The sequence below is a fragment of the Zootoca vivipara genome, chromosome 2 (genome assembly GCF_965207765.1).
Source record: "Zootoca vivipara chromosome 2, rZooViv2.hap1.1, whole genome shotgun sequence".
Taxonomy (NCBI): Eukaryota; Metazoa; Chordata; class Lepidosauria; order Squamata; family Lacertidae; genus Zootoca; species Zootoca vivipara.
Window position 1 is genome coordinate 90527368 of NC_142584.1, and position 16795 is coordinate 90544162.

At 42.8% G+C, this 16795-nt stretch overlaps 1 protein-coding gene across 1 annotated transcript in view; it reads right to left on the minus strand.

Annotated features, from left to right (window-relative positions):
- The window catches only part of LOC118080810 (contactin-4), a 514415-nt gene extending 499800 nt beyond the window's left edge, over positions 1–14615 (minus strand). The window contains exon 1 of the mRNA XM_035106605.3: positions 14005–14615. The gene's annotated coding sequence lies outside the window, so the exon portion shown is untranslated. The remainder of the gene's footprint in view (positions 1–14004) is intronic.
- Between the last annotated feature and the right edge of the window lie 2180 nt (positions 14616–16795).

Sequence of the window (16795 nt, forward strand, 5' to 3'; positions counted from 1 at the left end):
AGAAGACAACCTTGTCACCAAGATCCCATTGCCACCTTCATAGGTGGGATCAGAGGCATCCACCCCAACAGAGCATATGCGTGCAGCAGGCTCATAGAGCAAGAGAGTCCTATAACTGAACCTACCAGTTGTCATCTTTAAAAGCTTGGCAAAAGGGACACTTTCATCACTTCTGTTTTTATGAACGTCTTGCCTTGCTCATGTACCTTGAAATCTTGCATTCTGGACCTTGTGTTTGCTGCTCAGCCTGCACAGCTATTTGCCTGAAGAAAGACCTCTTCCTTATTTGCAAGAGTCATTGTGTTTTGAGATGGAAGCCTGACATAAACCCTATTGACAGTGAAATCCTTTATCCTTCCTCAGAAACGCCATGGTGCATCTGTAGCAGCACAACACACCATCATCTGGCCCAGCTGCAACAAAACATGTCTGTCCCATACCTTTACATAACATTTTAAAGGTTACCAAATTTAAGGAGAGAAAAGGAAAATCATAACACCTACTCATTTGGCTTACTCATTCATTGCCAAGTTTGGTCAAGTGTCCCTATTCCCAAGAGTCACATAAAGAACAACATACATTGCTAATACTTCACTGTTGGATACTCCTGTATCTCAATTCACACGGGACTGTGCAAGCTTTAGTTTACACAGCCACAGCAACAAATTAAAACATCAAAATCATATCAGATCTAGGAAATCATGCCTCTACTCCACTCTATACAACATCTGAAATCATCTTCATCTCTGGAGGTCACAGCTCAAGAGCATGTTGGCTGTTAAGGTTGGTGGTTTGAGCCTCAGGTGGTGCAATGGGTCAGTGCACCTGGCTGTTAACCAGAAGGTTGGTGGTTTGAGCCCACCCAGGGATGACTATGGGCAGGATTCCTGAATTGCAGGGGGTTGGACTAGATGACCCTCAGGGTTCCTTCCAACTCTACAATTCTATGAAGACAGGGAGAGCTGAGGAGAACAGTAAGGGATGTGGTAAGATTTACAGTATGTCTGTTAATATTTTAACAAGTGACATGCGTGCGACACATGCGTGCAAAAACCTGCATTATATATGTAATCAAAAATACTGGCTGCATGAATTTCAAATGAAAACCAAAGCTGAAACATTGTTTTTAGACAGAACTTGAATAACTACATCTAACTGAATATAAAACAGAATAAAGTTCCCTCGGATGGTAAAGGATAGCTATATAATGAAAATAACCATTCAAATATGCTAAAAATAATGGGAAATGTTGCGATTCAAAGTGACCTGCATTTTCAAATTAACAATCTGCTGCATCTATTTAAAAAACTAATTTGTATGCATACCTCAAGGCCTGGTTCGAAATCCTACTTAAAATGCCTTCCTACAATCTGCGAACAGTGATTCTTACTCCTTTACTTGCACGTATGTTCAGCAGAGGGCTGTAGCTGTACAGTTAAATGATACCCACACAAGAGATCACTCCTATTAAAATCTGATGCATTTAACCCTTCATTTTTTAAAAAAAGTGTGTTCTTCTGTTAACTACTAAACAAGTACTTTTTCCCCATGAGCTAGCAGCTGACTCATGTTCAAAAATGTACTTGAGAAGCTGAAAGAGTAAAACAGCAACTGAACTCTGCCATTATTATTTTTTAAAAGCCAAGCTTTTACCAATAAAGTATCAGTCAGCAACAGAAGTTGGTGGCACTATCTGCTGAAATCTGCTTAGCAGTCACCAAAAATTGAAAGCAGAGTCCTGGAGAAATAAAGACGTAACAACTTAGAGCTTCTCAACTCTGTTGGAGCAATTAAGCATCAACTGCAGTTAAACCTAGACTGTAGCTAAACGTAAAGGAAAAAAGCTAGCATACCATTTTAAAGTATGAAAGCTTAAGTGCACATTTAGCTAAGTAGTATAGAATAAACTGAAGGTGTAGGTCCAAGGAGAAAAGCCTTAAAATGCAGATTTAGTCAAGCTTGAGATGGGTCAGGTTCTGTTTCCACAAAGAAGCTCATGTGGCTGTTAAGTATTTCTACTTGGGATCCTGCTCACACCTGCTAAGTTGTTCATTCAATAACATCTGCCTGATTTGTGTTTGCAAACTATCCACATCCAAGCACTTTGAACACAGCTGCCTTGTACTTTTTCAGCCTTGTAAATAAACTCATAGCAGTTATTAGCCTGCTCTGCCAGAAGTAAAGACCTTGGTCAGGATGGCTACAAAGAAGAGCAAGGTGGTCTAAGGCAATGGAACTAGAGAGTTAAGGGAAGGGGGGGCATTTTAATCCTGCAGAGCTATGGGTTTATGAGTTTGGAAATTTTCAGGGAGTGGGTGGGTGTTCTCTAGTTGTACCAAACTTGCAGAGATGATGTGCACTGCTTAATTTTCAGAATGGACTGAGGGCATAGCTGCCAAGTCTCCCACTGAAAAATGCGGGATCAGCAGCGGCGCGGCACCGGAAGTCGCTTCTATGCATGTCTGGACATGCGTAGAAGCAACTTCCGGTGCCGGCGCTGTGGGATTTCCGGTGCCCAGACATGGGCAGAACGGAACCGGAAGTCGCTTCTACGCATGTCAAGACATACGTAGAAGTAACTTCCAGTGCCGGTCTGCCCGATTTCCGGTCAGCACCTGAAATGGAGCCTCCCTGGCAGGTAGGAAATCCAGGGGATTTCCGGGATTTTTTTCTATTCGGGATAACAGCGGGAAACGCATTAAAATCCGGGGGTTTCCCATGAAAAACAGGAGACTTGGCAGCTATGACTGAGGGCTTTGCCCTCTGTGTTGTCAGCCTTTCTCCTTAATTCTGTGATAGTGGCAGGCAGCACTTGCTTGGAAGAAAAGAGGGCAGCACTCTGCATGGTCAGATGCTCCTTTACTATGTCCTTGCAGGCTAGTAGAATTTTTATTATTACTTTCCTATCAAGCCTGGACATAACTTGTGGACCCCCAGGATAAGAGATTATGAAACAGCGGCATCCATGCCATATCATTATGATACAATATTTTAAGCAGCTGACTCAATATTCTAATTATGACTGGGGTAGTAAAGCTACATCTAGGCTGTATAATTTTCAGACTGAACCAGGGGGCTCTCAAAGGATAAGAACAAGTGCCAGTGGAAGCAGCAGAGGAAGAGAAGGCCTAGATCTAATTTTAGAAACTACCATCAATCCTGTTATGTTTATTCATTTTGGAATCCCTCAAGGATGATTTAGTAAACCTTGAGAGATGGTTGTTGTGGCTTTACCATACCATCAATTCTGAAACGACACACTTTTCAGGTTGTGTACAAATGCATGGTGTCAAAATCTGATAGACTGGATATTAAGAATAAACCACAAAGACTTTAAAGGGTTTTTATAAATGGCAGCAGAGTTTTAGGAGTACAGGTATTAGATTATTACAGTTTCTGATGTCAACAGAACAATGCAGATGACAGTATACAATTTTGTTTTGCTGTTTTTAAAAATGGTTTGTGCTTATCTACAAACTTAATGAGTTTTCTATAACACTGGCTGAAAAATAAGTACACATGCCTAGCTTTGACCAACTGCAATCTACCTGATCAACCTTACACACGGCCATGTGAAAATGAATTGTCATTCTAGGCAATTCTAGGCAATTGTCATTCTCACAGTCCATATGCAGCACTGCATATTGTGGGACCTTTTGGCAATTAGCATGGGTTGAAAAGCAAATAGTATTATTGAAGTATAAATGCCTCCAAATTCAAAATTTGGCATGAGTCAGACTCATATGAATGTTGTCTTCCATTTTTTCCTATCTTGGCATTCAAATATTACTTTGATTTAAATAAGTTTTATTCAGAGTATTGTAACCCTAATTTGTTCATTAACTTTAACAAGTAGAACTCTCTTTTCTTTAATGCCTTAGAGGAAGCAGCAAGTATAATCAAACCTGCTAATGATACAAAAAACTGAAATTACAAACACTATAGTGGGGAGGACTGGTTACAGTGGTACCTCTGGTTAAGAACTTAATTCGTTCCGGAAGTCCGTTCTTAACCAGAAACTGTTCTTAATCTGAGGCACCACTTTAGCTCATAGGGCCTCCCACTGCCGCCCCGTCGCCAGAGCACAATTTCTGTTCTCATCCTGAAGCAAAGTTCTTAACCTGAGGTACTATTTCTAGGTCAGTGGAGTCTGTAAGCGTTTGTATCCTGAAGCGTTTGTAACCCGAGGTACCACTGTACTTAGATTGGAACACCAGTTGCAAAACTAGTTTTAAAACCATAGAACATAAAAGCAAAGAAAAACAAGTGACTCGGGAGAAGATAATAATCACTCAATTTTGTACAGGTGAAATACTGTACCCTGAAATAATGCATTTAGTTCTTACCATTTCAGAAAAAGTAGAGCAGAACTATAGAAGAGTCAAAGAGAAGAACAATGCAAATTGGCTGCGCTTGTTTCATTTACAGCAAAAGTATACAGGCAACAAGTAATTAATATACGGGAAATTAGACTTAATTGTTAAGAATAACAGAGTTGATAATCAAATCAATGAATCACCAGTGATAAAGCATTTATGTCCATATTTGTATATATCACTACAAATAACATCAAGAATACCCAAAGTAAAACTCCTGGCAATTAGCTTAAATTTGTATAGTCAAAATTTGACACTGGTGTATTTCATCTACTTCCTGTTGCTTGCTGATGTTTATGATTACCGAGATGTCCCTTACATGATGTCTGAAGAAAGCATATAATACCAACATTTGCAGGGAAGTGTTTCAAATACCTCTAGGATTATTGTTGGTCTTATAACAAAACACACTTAAGCATACAGAGATATGCCTATCCATCCATACGCCAGTGAGACTAGGGCTGCAAACCTTACACACTTAACAAAGACTAAGCCCCACTGAATAAAGCAGGGCAAATTTCCAAGTAAGCATGCATAGATTGTGCCATATGGCTGTTCTGCATATTCTGCTTACTCTACTACAACTGTATAATTTTTCATAAGACTACTCTAGAGTAAATATGATGTTTATCATGTTTTATATTTACCAGTGGTACTTAAGAAAGATACTGCCAAGGCAATTTATTGCATAAAAATAGCTTGCAAGATACCACAAACAACAAGGATTCCTATAAATAAAACTAAACAGACTTTTAATGTGCAAATTACAGATACTCACAGTGTTGAAGAAAAAAAAAGTACCTTCTGAAAAATAGCGCAGATTATTTATTCACTAAAACGTAGCACGGGATGCTATGACATTTTCTCAGCAAAAATGTAATCTCAAGTATGATTGCCAGATTAACCCCTGAGATAGCTCCGAATGTGACTTTTCTTATGTAGTGCAATACTAATGGAGAAGGAGATTATATATATATATATATATATATATATATATATATATATATATATATATATAGTATCAAATATGAATGGAACTGCAAGTATCTGGGCTGTAGAAGCAACATTGTAAACAGCAGACCAATAAAATCTCCCTCACAGAAATGCACACAAACAAACTGTAAAGGGCTACTTTTTGTAAACACACACACACACAGAGAGAGAGAGAGAGAGAGAGAGGAGGGGGCAAACCCACATGCAACCCCCGTAAGCTAACATTAAGGCCATTAAGCATGCGTGAGATACCAGGTATCTCTGAAGCAGATATTGTGATTGGTTTTGCTGAAACAAACTATGGTTAATAAGCCAAAAACAAAACCACACTTTCTTCGGGAGCTTTTCTGATAAAGGAATTCCTGGTTTCTCCTCTAACTTCATGAGGCCATCACAAAATATAAAAGTACTGTAAACAAAAGGCTTGTCTTCATATCTTATAAATCTGTGTAGTTTAATCCTTTATTTCCTAGATAGGGCCTAGGTGAGGCATTACTGGAAGTCAGGACTGAGAACTGACAACAGTCTGAAGGCTTTGCTACACAGTAAAAAGGCATGTGGGAAGCTATAAAACAGAATTACATGTTTGGGGGAAAGAATATATGGGTAGTGTCTGTCCTGGACTTACAATTTTAGAGCTAAAAATAAAATGTACACTACTCTCAGGAATTTGAAGAAACTGGATGGTCAGTTTCACACCTTTCTTTAGTTGATTATCCCTGAAGTTTTGTCTGCCAGCGTGGTGTCCTTTTAAGGATATTGTTTATACTGTCTTATATCACTGCATTTTTGTTTTTGTATATATATTTGTATATTTTTATGTGCTGTAATACTTCAAAGAGTAGTTCTAAGATAGTCAAAGAGAGACTTCTTCAACCTAATAAATCTGGAAGTTTACTAGTCCTAATCAAAGCAGTTCTACCGAAGTTAATAGACTATCAGACTAACTTAGGACCATTAATTTCAGTGAGTCTACTCTGAGTGGAACAGTTACAACTCAAAGTATTAATGATTCATATGCATCTTCATGTTCAGCAGACTAAAACAGGGGTCAGCAAGGTTTACCTCACCTGGGCCGGTTCGCTCCATGGGCCGGATCGCGTCTGTGCAGACGTGATTTCTGGTGTCGGCTCAAACGTGATTTCCAGCGCCATGGAAGCGAGTCCCCACTCCGTGTTGTGCTGTTTAGCACAAGGATTTGCCAAGTGGGCGGCTCAGTTCGGGGGCAGCTTGTGAGCCATTTAAACGACCCCTGTGGGCCACTTGTGGCCCATGGGCCACAGGTTGCCGACCCTTAGACTAGAGCAATGGTTTACAATCATTTGGGGGCTATGGGCACATTTGTAAAAAGAAAAAGGTGTTGTGGGCATACACACACTCACATGCTGTAAACTACTCTACTGGGTGCAATAGAATACAGTGGTACCTCTACTTACGAATAACTCTACTTAAGAATATTTCTACTTACGAATGGAGCTCCGTCCGCCATCTTGGATGCCTAGATAGGAATTTTTCTACTTACGAATTTTTAGATAGGGTTTCGACTTATGATTTTTTTCTCCCAATGCATTCCTATGGGATTCGACTTAGAATTTTTTTCTACTTACGAATGTTAGTTCGGAACGCATTAAATTTGTAAGTAGAGGTACCACTGTACTTTATTTCAAGGCTAATTTTGGCAGGAGGAAGAGTGCCATAGAAGGCACACTGCAGTTGCCAGAGAAAGCCTCTGTGAGAGGGTGTGCACCTGCCACATTGGTGACCCATGACCTAGAGTAGATCAGCTTAACTTCAGTATGACCAACACCCCCATCCCAGTTAAGTGGTGTCAAAAACAAAAACTTAACGTGAGTGTTGTGGAGACAGTCTTGCTAGAGAAGTTGCCTATACCCAATTTACTCCCACTTTCTCCTTCCAAGCACCAGGCCCCTGACTCTAAAAAGAGGCCTTTGGAGGAACACAGAGAGATGCAATGGGGAGAAGGTAGGTAAGCACAATTTTAGAAATGCAAAAATTCTGGATCCCAATCTATATCTTAATTGTAAATGTGGCATTATTTACTAAGAGAGCTAATGAGACTTGGGCTGAAAAATATAAATGAATAAAAGCAAAAGCCTTGTATTTTAGGCATGTGATCTTACATATATTTATTAGTTTCAACAGAGAGCCTCCAAAGCAGAGCACACAATGCACAAAATCTACACTCTTCTCTATTCAGCTATGAGTGTAGGTGGACAGAGATACACCTGGACTGACATCACCCAATGGACATTGGTTGGAAGCAGGCTCCAAATGTAGAACAGGAAAGAGGCATGTGGCCAAGCTGTTTGTGAACTGGCGAGTTACCAATTGCAGTTATTTTCTCCAACAAGGACAAGGCATGGACTTCAGCCATGCTCTCCTCTTCCGCTTCATAGGTACAAAAGATATGCATTACAATTCCTGCTTTCAGCCAGAAGGCTAGACTCAACCAGAACAGTTATGACAAAAGGAGTGATTACATAAGCATACCCCAAGGGGATGTAGCAAGGGATATTCTTAACACTTTTGGAAACTGTTCTTAGCAAGAAGTGGGAAGAGGCAAACACAAGGGGTGGTTGGATGGCAAGACTTCTTGCTACAAAACACTAGTTAATTCACCTGAGCAACTCAAGCAACAGTTTTGGGAATGCATGCAATTTTAACTCTGGTTTATGGGATTAATGGAGAATGAATGAAACCCCGCATAAAAATGCACTCAGGATAGCCACCCCTCATCTGATTAATATGCTATCTTTTACTGCCTTGTGGCAATTATTGGCTACAGAAATGTCATGTGTAGCAACACTCTCGTCCCATGAAACATATCTCAATAGACCCACATACACACACAAGTAACTAAGGAGGGTGATACATGTAAATAAAGTTAAGTAAGTTGTAATGGTGCTGTTGCGGCTACTCTTGAGTAAAGACGCCCAAGTCCGCTCTGTCTTTAAGAGTTTTATTTTGCATAGTATTTACAGTGCAGAGAGAGCAGAAAACATGACCTCTCAGTCACTCGCAGAATTTGGGAGTGGACATTTCCTGTTGGTGCCCAGCATAAGAGTTTGGGCACCCCTAAACGCCTCCTCCCGATCTTACGTTTGGTGGTGTGTCTTAATTCGGGCGCTGGAAGGGGCTGCCTCTTCTCCTCCACCTGTTGGTCCGGGCGTTGCAATGGCTCTCAGTATAGCCGAGCCCTGACTCCTCCATCCCACTAACTTCCTCATTCCCCCCACCTGACCCGCTGCTGCTACTCTCACTGGGTGAAGTGCTGGTCAACAGGAGAGGCGGAGGCTCCCTGTACGGAGGTCCCCTGACATAAGTGCATAAACAAAATGTGTACACCAGCATAAATGAGAGCCAGTGCAGTATGTATTTGGTTCTGTGAAATGTGGGTCCGAATCATTACCCTGCCATGGCCTTGAGCTAGTTATTTTCTCTGTCACAGTTCCACAGTCATAAAATGGGAATATTGTGCATACTTCCAAGGATTATGTTAGGGCAAAGAGAATGAAAAACTGTAAAGCGTGTTGCATATTAGAAGTGTGATATGACTACTAAACAGTAGAGGCAATTATTGTATTATGCAGAAGGGTGTGCACCTCTAGCACTAATGTACCTTTATCCTTCCATTTATCCAATTCTGTACAATATAATTTGTTTATACTCACTGGAAACAGATATAAATTACAGGGCCCATATAAGAATCAAGCTCTAGCTGCGTTTAGTAGTGGCATCATCCTTAACCATCATAGAACAGTTTAAGCCCACAGGATAATGAACACGGTGAAATTGAGGCTAATGCAGCACATGAGAAGTGAGGAAATTAGAGTGGCTATTGTAAAGTCCTCAAATTCATTTATATCCGATTGATATTAAGGATTCTGGCTAACAATTTCCTGCAGAAAAAGCTTGTGTACTGCAGTCATATTATTTTGGGATGAAACCCGGGGATAGCACTAAAATGCCGATAAGCTCACAATACTTAAAAGTAATAATTCTAAATTTAAATCTGAAATTTAAAAATTGAACTTGAAATCATAGATTAATCCATCCTTTAGAATGAACTGATTTTGCTACAATTCTGTGCTTATCTTTAATTTAACTTAGACAACCTCATTCTTTCTGTCTTCCAGAAAAAAAATTTAAAAGACTGATATCTTATCAACAAGCAGACATAGTGCTTCTACCAGCTGGGAGAGGGGAACACTGCTCAGTATTCCTGCCCAAGGCCCAAAGAGCCTTGCTCAGTAAAGTTTGTCCACAGGCCTGAAAAGGTTAAAGAGCACTAGCAAGCACTTCTTCTGACTATTTTAAGCTACCAGCAATGCATTATTTCCCAACATCAGTCAAGCTAGAAAGTAATTTTGTCCACATTGCAAATGTTATACTGGATACCTTCCTATGAATTCAGTGCTTAGGCCATGGCAAAGTCAATGAGAGCCTTTTAATTGGCTAAGCATCAGGTCTTCCATTATCCTATAAAATGCTTAGAGTATGGGTAGAATATTAGCATACACTCAGACAGACGCCACATGCTGAAAGAGAACAAAGTCATTGTCTATTAAAGAGAAAGGGATTCCCGGAGGCTTCTAGTAGGGCTCTATGGAAGCAGGATGTTGAACTAGATGGATCTTTGGTCTGATGTACTAGAGCTCTTTATATGTTGCCAAGTAGTTCTGTAGAAGATATAAGAGGTTACATTTAGGAATATTGTGACAAACTGTATGGGCCAAGCTTGAAAGCTTACAATAAGAAGGCAAAGGGTTATACATAAAGAGACATGCATTTCCTTCAGTGCAATATATATGAGATTATGGGAAAACATGATGGCGGTGGAGAATGAACAGCTATTAGGATATTAAGGGTATCTATGCCAATGAATGAAGGGACCCAGGTGGCGCTGTGGGTTAAACCACAGAGTCTAGGGCTTGCTGATCAGAAGGTCAGCGGTTCAAATCCCTGCAACGGGGTGAGCTCCCGTTGCTCGGTCCCAGCTCCTGCCCACCTAGCAGTTCAAAAGCACATCAAAGTGCAAGTAGATAAATAGGGACCACTCCGGCGAGAAGGTAAACGGCATTTCTGTGCGCTGCTCTGGTTCACCAGAAGCAGCTTTGTCATGCTGGCCACATGACCCGGAAGCTGTCTGCGGACAAACGCCGGCTCCCTCGGCCTATAGAGCGAGATGAGCGCTGCAACCCCAGAGTCGGACACGACTGGACCTGATGGTCAGGGGCCCCTTTACCTTTGCCAATGAATAGCAGGTTTAGATATTCCTGACAACTTTAACTGGAAAATGGAACCAAGACTTCTAATCTATGTTAACACCTACAGAACAGCATCTGAATATGGTTATAGTCAGAAACCAGATCAATGACCCAGTACAGCTATTCATACCAGAATTGAATAATGCATCATGCAGAAATCTGACAGCACACAATTGACAGCACACTGTATTTGGCCTGTGTGTACCATGCAACTGACAACTATTTTATCATCTAAAGTGTTTTAACAGCTTATAAATATGACTCAATTCCAACCACTGGCAAGGGAAACAGCACTTGTGGTTTGAGGAGGCACGGAAACAGCCTTGCTTATTTCCACAAGTGGCAGTAACTACCAATGCATTCCAATTTAAGACACTGCATGTGTGGCAAAGTACCACTGATTTCAATGGAACTTGCTTACAATGAACTGTTTGTCTACAGCAGTCATAATTATCACTTCGGCGTTATAACACTCATGTCAAACCTTGTTGACTGGGTGTGTGTCAACTTATTCTTTCCTTACCAGTTGTGGCTTACAGCCTATTTCAGTTATAGAAGTACCCTCAGATAAACCATAGCAGCTGCTCGATTGTTGTTGTTTTTTTAAAGAAAAACATGCAGTAGTGTTGATCATGTGGTCCCCTAATATTAGGAATGAATCCAGATGGTGGCATTCAACTACTGTCAAACAGAAATGGTTTTGTAACTTGTATCCACAAGGCAACAGAGATACTATGGAAATACACAACTTCAAGCAATGATTGCCCATAAATTAACACAAGCACAGGCAGATATTCTAAACTGTGCAGTTCAGTCTGTAAGGAGTGTGATGGAAACAAATGCCTCAAAATGCAGCAGAGCTGTTTCGAAACTACTTCTATTCCAACCCACTTAAAAATGTATGTCCACCTTCACCCCTGCTCAAAAGTTGGTCCCTCGGAAAGAAGCTGTAATTATTTCTAATTTAGTGTGTTTGGGGTCCCAAGCAATGAGATGTTTGTAGTTTTTTGTTTACACTCACACTTACAACAGCATTATTTATTATTCTAAAAGTAATAATTTCATTAACGTAATGCAGAAGTTTTAACACATAACCTATAACATTCAAACCACAAAAACAAAAAATGATGTCTGGATTTATACAGATCCTTTTAAACACATTTCAAAAGGTAGCTTATTCTGGTGGGTGGGGAAGGGGAGATTAAACATAAATAAAATATATTTTCATGATTTTTGAATGATACATCTCTAGGATGTTAGTATATCCTTCCCTACAGAGCACAAATAACTATAAACACAGTGACAGCTATCCAGCTTTCATCTACCTCAAATGAAAATCAGTATGTAAAATGCTAACTAGCCTCACTTGTTATGCAAGCAGCATCATTTCATTTGTAGTTTAGTGAGCAAGTCATTTCTGTCTGGGTAAGTGACACAACATGCTGCATTATGTTGCTCGCAACACAGAAAGCTAACAACCACCCTTGGGAAGACAGAATTTGAAAACTGGAAAAAGGAACACTTGTTTGCATCCAGTAAAAGTTGTCCCAAAAATTTACACAAGATTAACCCAATAGTTGTACTCTACATGTGTATACATGCACAAACACACATACACCCCTGTATCCTTTACCTAGGCATGTTTCAACCTTCATACAGTAAGACCTACTCTTTTAATTTGCATAGTTCATGAAAGGAAGCCAACTCCTTGTATTCAACACTGGGGCAGGATGTGCAGTGGAAGAGCTGTTAACTTGCTGCTTGTACACCCACCTTCCCATTCCTGCAAGACATCAGTTGCTTTTGTGTTTGCTTGTTTCTGCTTCGAGAAACATAATTGAACATCTCTGGACCAACCCTGGAGTACTAATAGGAGCTCAGGGTTTTATCATCCAAATGTCTGTTTATCCCAGGATCCACCACACCACTGCCCAGACTCTCTCCTTTTTGCCCATTCCATTTGTTAAAAGACAAGAACGAGGGGCTGATACATATCGCCTTTCTGTTTGCCGTCTCTCTGCAAAGGTGACTGGAAAAGATAACTGCTATCTAGCAAAGTTAATCTCCGTATCTGTACTCCTCTGGGTAAACCCTGAGTGGGAATTGTGCAGAAGATAGACTCATATAGGAAGAAGGATCGAGTCTGATGCCCATCGGTTTGTTGTACCCTGTCTGACCGTCACTACTTCTTTTCATGGGAGGAGGGGGGAGTCGCAGTTTTGCATACCATAGTTCTCCCCTCCCCACTCCATTTCAGTAGGAAAATCTATTTGGCAGCAGCCCTTCCCTATCAGAGCACTCTCGCTCCTTATGCAAACTCTGTTTGGGTGGCAATCTCAACGAACCCACCTTCTTCCACAGTCCAGTCCTGCATAATTGCTCAGAATCAGAGCATAGAGAGCTGCCTTACCACTGGTCCATCTACCTCAGTAGTGAAAACACGGGCTGGCAGCTGCTCTCCCAAGGTTTCAGGCAGAGGTCTCTTTCTCTCCCTCCCTGCCCTACCTGGAGATGTCAGGGATTGCACCTGGGACCTTCTGCATGCAAAGCTCTACCACTCTGAGCAAGTCCCACCGAGTTCAGCGGAGCTAATTTTACAGCCAGGTTCACAGAGCCCAGGTCTTGCAGCATCCGCTGCTGTCTTACCCCTGAGCAGCGCGCGGACAAACGTGCAAGGCAATTACTCTGAAGTAAGCGCGCGGGAAGTTTTTTTTTTTGTTTTTAAGCGGAGCCAAATCACGGGCCGCTACGCTTTGCACGACGGTGCTACAAAAGCAAACCGACCACGCAGCCAAAGTGCTGCAGGCGAAACTGCAAAACCCAGCGGACAGTTTGGCAAAACACCAGCCTCCACAGCTCGAAGGAGAACTAGAAGCGCCCGGGTCCTCGCGCCACCAATAAAACTTATTGACTCTAGGGGAGGGGGGGAGGGTCGCCCCAATCCGAGGGCCAAAATTGTGCATGCCAAGAGAAGCCCGGAGCCCACCCACTCACCCACCTCCCGGGAGAATAAGATTGAATTCATGCCCGAGCTGAGAGGGAAAGAGCTGGAGGCAGAGGCTGTGCACAAGAGGGGAAAGGACAGCCTGGGTGGGATTGATGGTGGTGCAGACGCTGCCTTGAATTGCTTCTTTCTCCACACACCCAAATGAACCCCCCCCCCTTTTTGGTGGAAGCACCTGCTCTTTCCCTTCAAAGGCAGCAGCGACCCACCACTGTGAAGCGAGCGAGCGAGAAAGGCGCCTTTTCCCGCTCCCCACCCCACCCGCCCGCGCGCCCCCTCCTCCTTCTCCTCACAACAAACACAGCGCTGCACTCCGGGACGCGCAACCCAACCCGAGCCTTACCTTGACGCGGGAAGCTGCCAAGAGGCTCCTCCGAGCGGCTGTGGGCAGAGCTCCCAGGCTGGCGAAGGAAGCAAGGCAAACCGCTGCCGCCGCCGGTGCTGCTGCTGCTGGTAGCAGCGCGCTGAGGCGGTTCTTCTCTCTCTATCCCTTCAGCGCTTTATTATTTTATTTTTATGCTCTCGCCCGGAGAGTCCTGCTTTCCCGCTGTGGGGCGCGAAGCCTCGAGGGCTGCTGAGGAGCCGGAATGCCGGACGGAGGCGAATTTGGGAGCGCTGTGGCGGCGGCGGTGCTGCTGGGGTTGGCGGTCGCCAAGAGCCAACCCCACCCCTTCCCCTCCTCCTCCTCTTCCCCAAATCTACGCCTCGGTTGCCGGTGGGGCGGCGAGGGTGAGGGAGAGGCAGATTAAAAGAACGGCGAGGAAGAACACGGTGTCTGCCAACTATCCGAGCCGCTTCAGTGTCAGCTCCGCCTCCCCCACCTTCTTCCTCTTCTTCTCCTCTCCTTTCCTTCACCCGGGTCCTTTCTTCTTTCCCTCCTTCTCTTGCCCTGCAGTAGAGATTGGGCGAAGGGAGAAAGAGCCGCACAGGTTCTTTTTAGCTAGGAGGGATTCTGAGGGGCGTGGCTAAAGGAGGGAAAAAAATGTGTGCGGGCACGTGCGCATCCCGGCTGCAAAAGCAACCCATAGATATCACTAGACCTTTGGAGGGGAAGAGAAGCCGCCGCCGCCGCCAACGCCGCGCAGCAAAAGTATCATTGATTTTCATTGAGCGGGAATGGATTGCATACATATGCACGCGGGCGAGCTGGCGAGCTTGGATGCATCAACCCGCAAGCGCCATCTCCGGATGGGCTCCTGCTGAGGAGCACCAGCAGTCAACACCACCGCTGCTGCTGACTTGGGAGGTTTGGGACGTACTTTATCTAGGCCATGTTCAGAGTTGTTGTTGCAAACGGAATCCCTGATCCGGACCTTGTGCAGAGCGGAAATGAATTAGCGCTCCACCTCGAGAATGGGTTTCGAAGCTTAAGACTGCAGAACAGCCTTAAACTAGTTGCAAATAAAAGTTGCAAAATACAAAATAGCACATTGCTCTTTAACAATGCCTTCTTTTAAGTCCTTAATAAATGTCAATATATTGTTTTACTCTCTCTGATCCCATAGAGATCCTGTGCAAGCACCTTGCATATTCAGGGTACCCCAGCTGCGTGTCTACTGCTGCTGCCTCCAAGGACTGAGGAAGATGCTGAGTTCTCAGGTTTTATGTCCTGTTGAGAGAGCTCTCAGCTTGTGTTTCCAGGATAAGTCATCAATCAGCCTTAAACACCCTCCTTGTAGCATAAACCTAGAGTTTAACCTCCTAATTCAAACTTCTCTTTGCAAATGCATACCCGTTCATAAGTCTTTTTTTACACCAATGCATCCAGACACATAGCTGCCAAGTTTTCCCTTTTCTCGCGAGGAAGCCTATTCAGCATAAGGGGAAATCCCTGTAAAAAAGGGATAACTTGGCAGCTATGTCCAGACACTACATGTTATGCATATTAAACATATATCTTTAATAGGCCAGGGTCAGGGAACCTATGGTCCTCTGTATATGTTGCTGGACACCCAACATAAGCCCCCGTATGTGACCCTAGGGTCAGGAAATACAGGCTATAGTCCAACAACTTGTCAACGTTTTCCCATCCCAGCAAAATGATGTTGGATCCTGAGGATAGCTCAGTTGGCTAGAGCGTGGTGCTGATAACACCAAGGTTGCAGGTTCAGTCCCCATAAGGAACAGCTGCATATTACTGCATTGCAGGGAGTTGGACTTGATGATCCCCAGGGTCCCTTCCAACTCTGTGATTCCTATCAGCCTCAGAAGACATTGCCAGTGGTGAGGGACAATGGCAATTGCAACCCAGTGACATCTGGAGAAAAACGGGGCTGCAGTTGGTGTGAAGCTGGTTTGGGAAACTACTTCAAACAGTAGTATTTCACAATAAAGTGCAACATACATTTGCAGTTTGGGTAATGTAAATAATAATAATAATAATGACACAATATAAGAAATAAATTATAATAAACAATATGACTAATACACTGCGCCTGCCTTTCTTCACAGACACACTATGTACTGCCAGATTGAAGGTTGGAGATCACAGTTTGGACCTTGGACCACTGTTGGAGAACCCCTATTCTAGTAGCTCTAACAATCCCTGCTCTACCAAGAGAGAGAGAAATAATTGTGAATAGATGGCAACTGCTCCTGCCTTTGCACCCTTGATGGGGAGGAATGCATCCTGCCCCAAAACATCCTTGCTTCTGAATGTGGGAAGGTGATCTGTTGTTATTCAGTGGTGAGGGAAAGGCATCCTGCACAACCTTAGATGTTCCAGGACTCTGAGACATGGCCCTTGTGTTCAAAACAGAACCTAGCGAAGCCTGGGAAGACTGTTTCAATAAGAAAATTCAAGGTTGCCAGTGGCAAATGTTTAAATCTAGATAGATAGAAAATGGCAGGCTCCTACTTGCCTGAAAATCACACCTGGTAATATTGGCCGCCAGAAATGCTATAAATGATGTGACAGGACACTGGAGTGTGCAACAGAAGAAGCATTTTTCTTTATTTTATTTAGCCCCAATCTGAGGGGTTATTTAGAAGAGATGCAAAGGCACACCATTTTACTCAGGCTTTTGGGAACATTTGATTACTGCTCATCACCTGTTAATGATTTTATTGGTTGTACTGTTGCTTTAGTGATTCATTATGTAATATACAGTATGTTACTGTTTTATTGTTATATA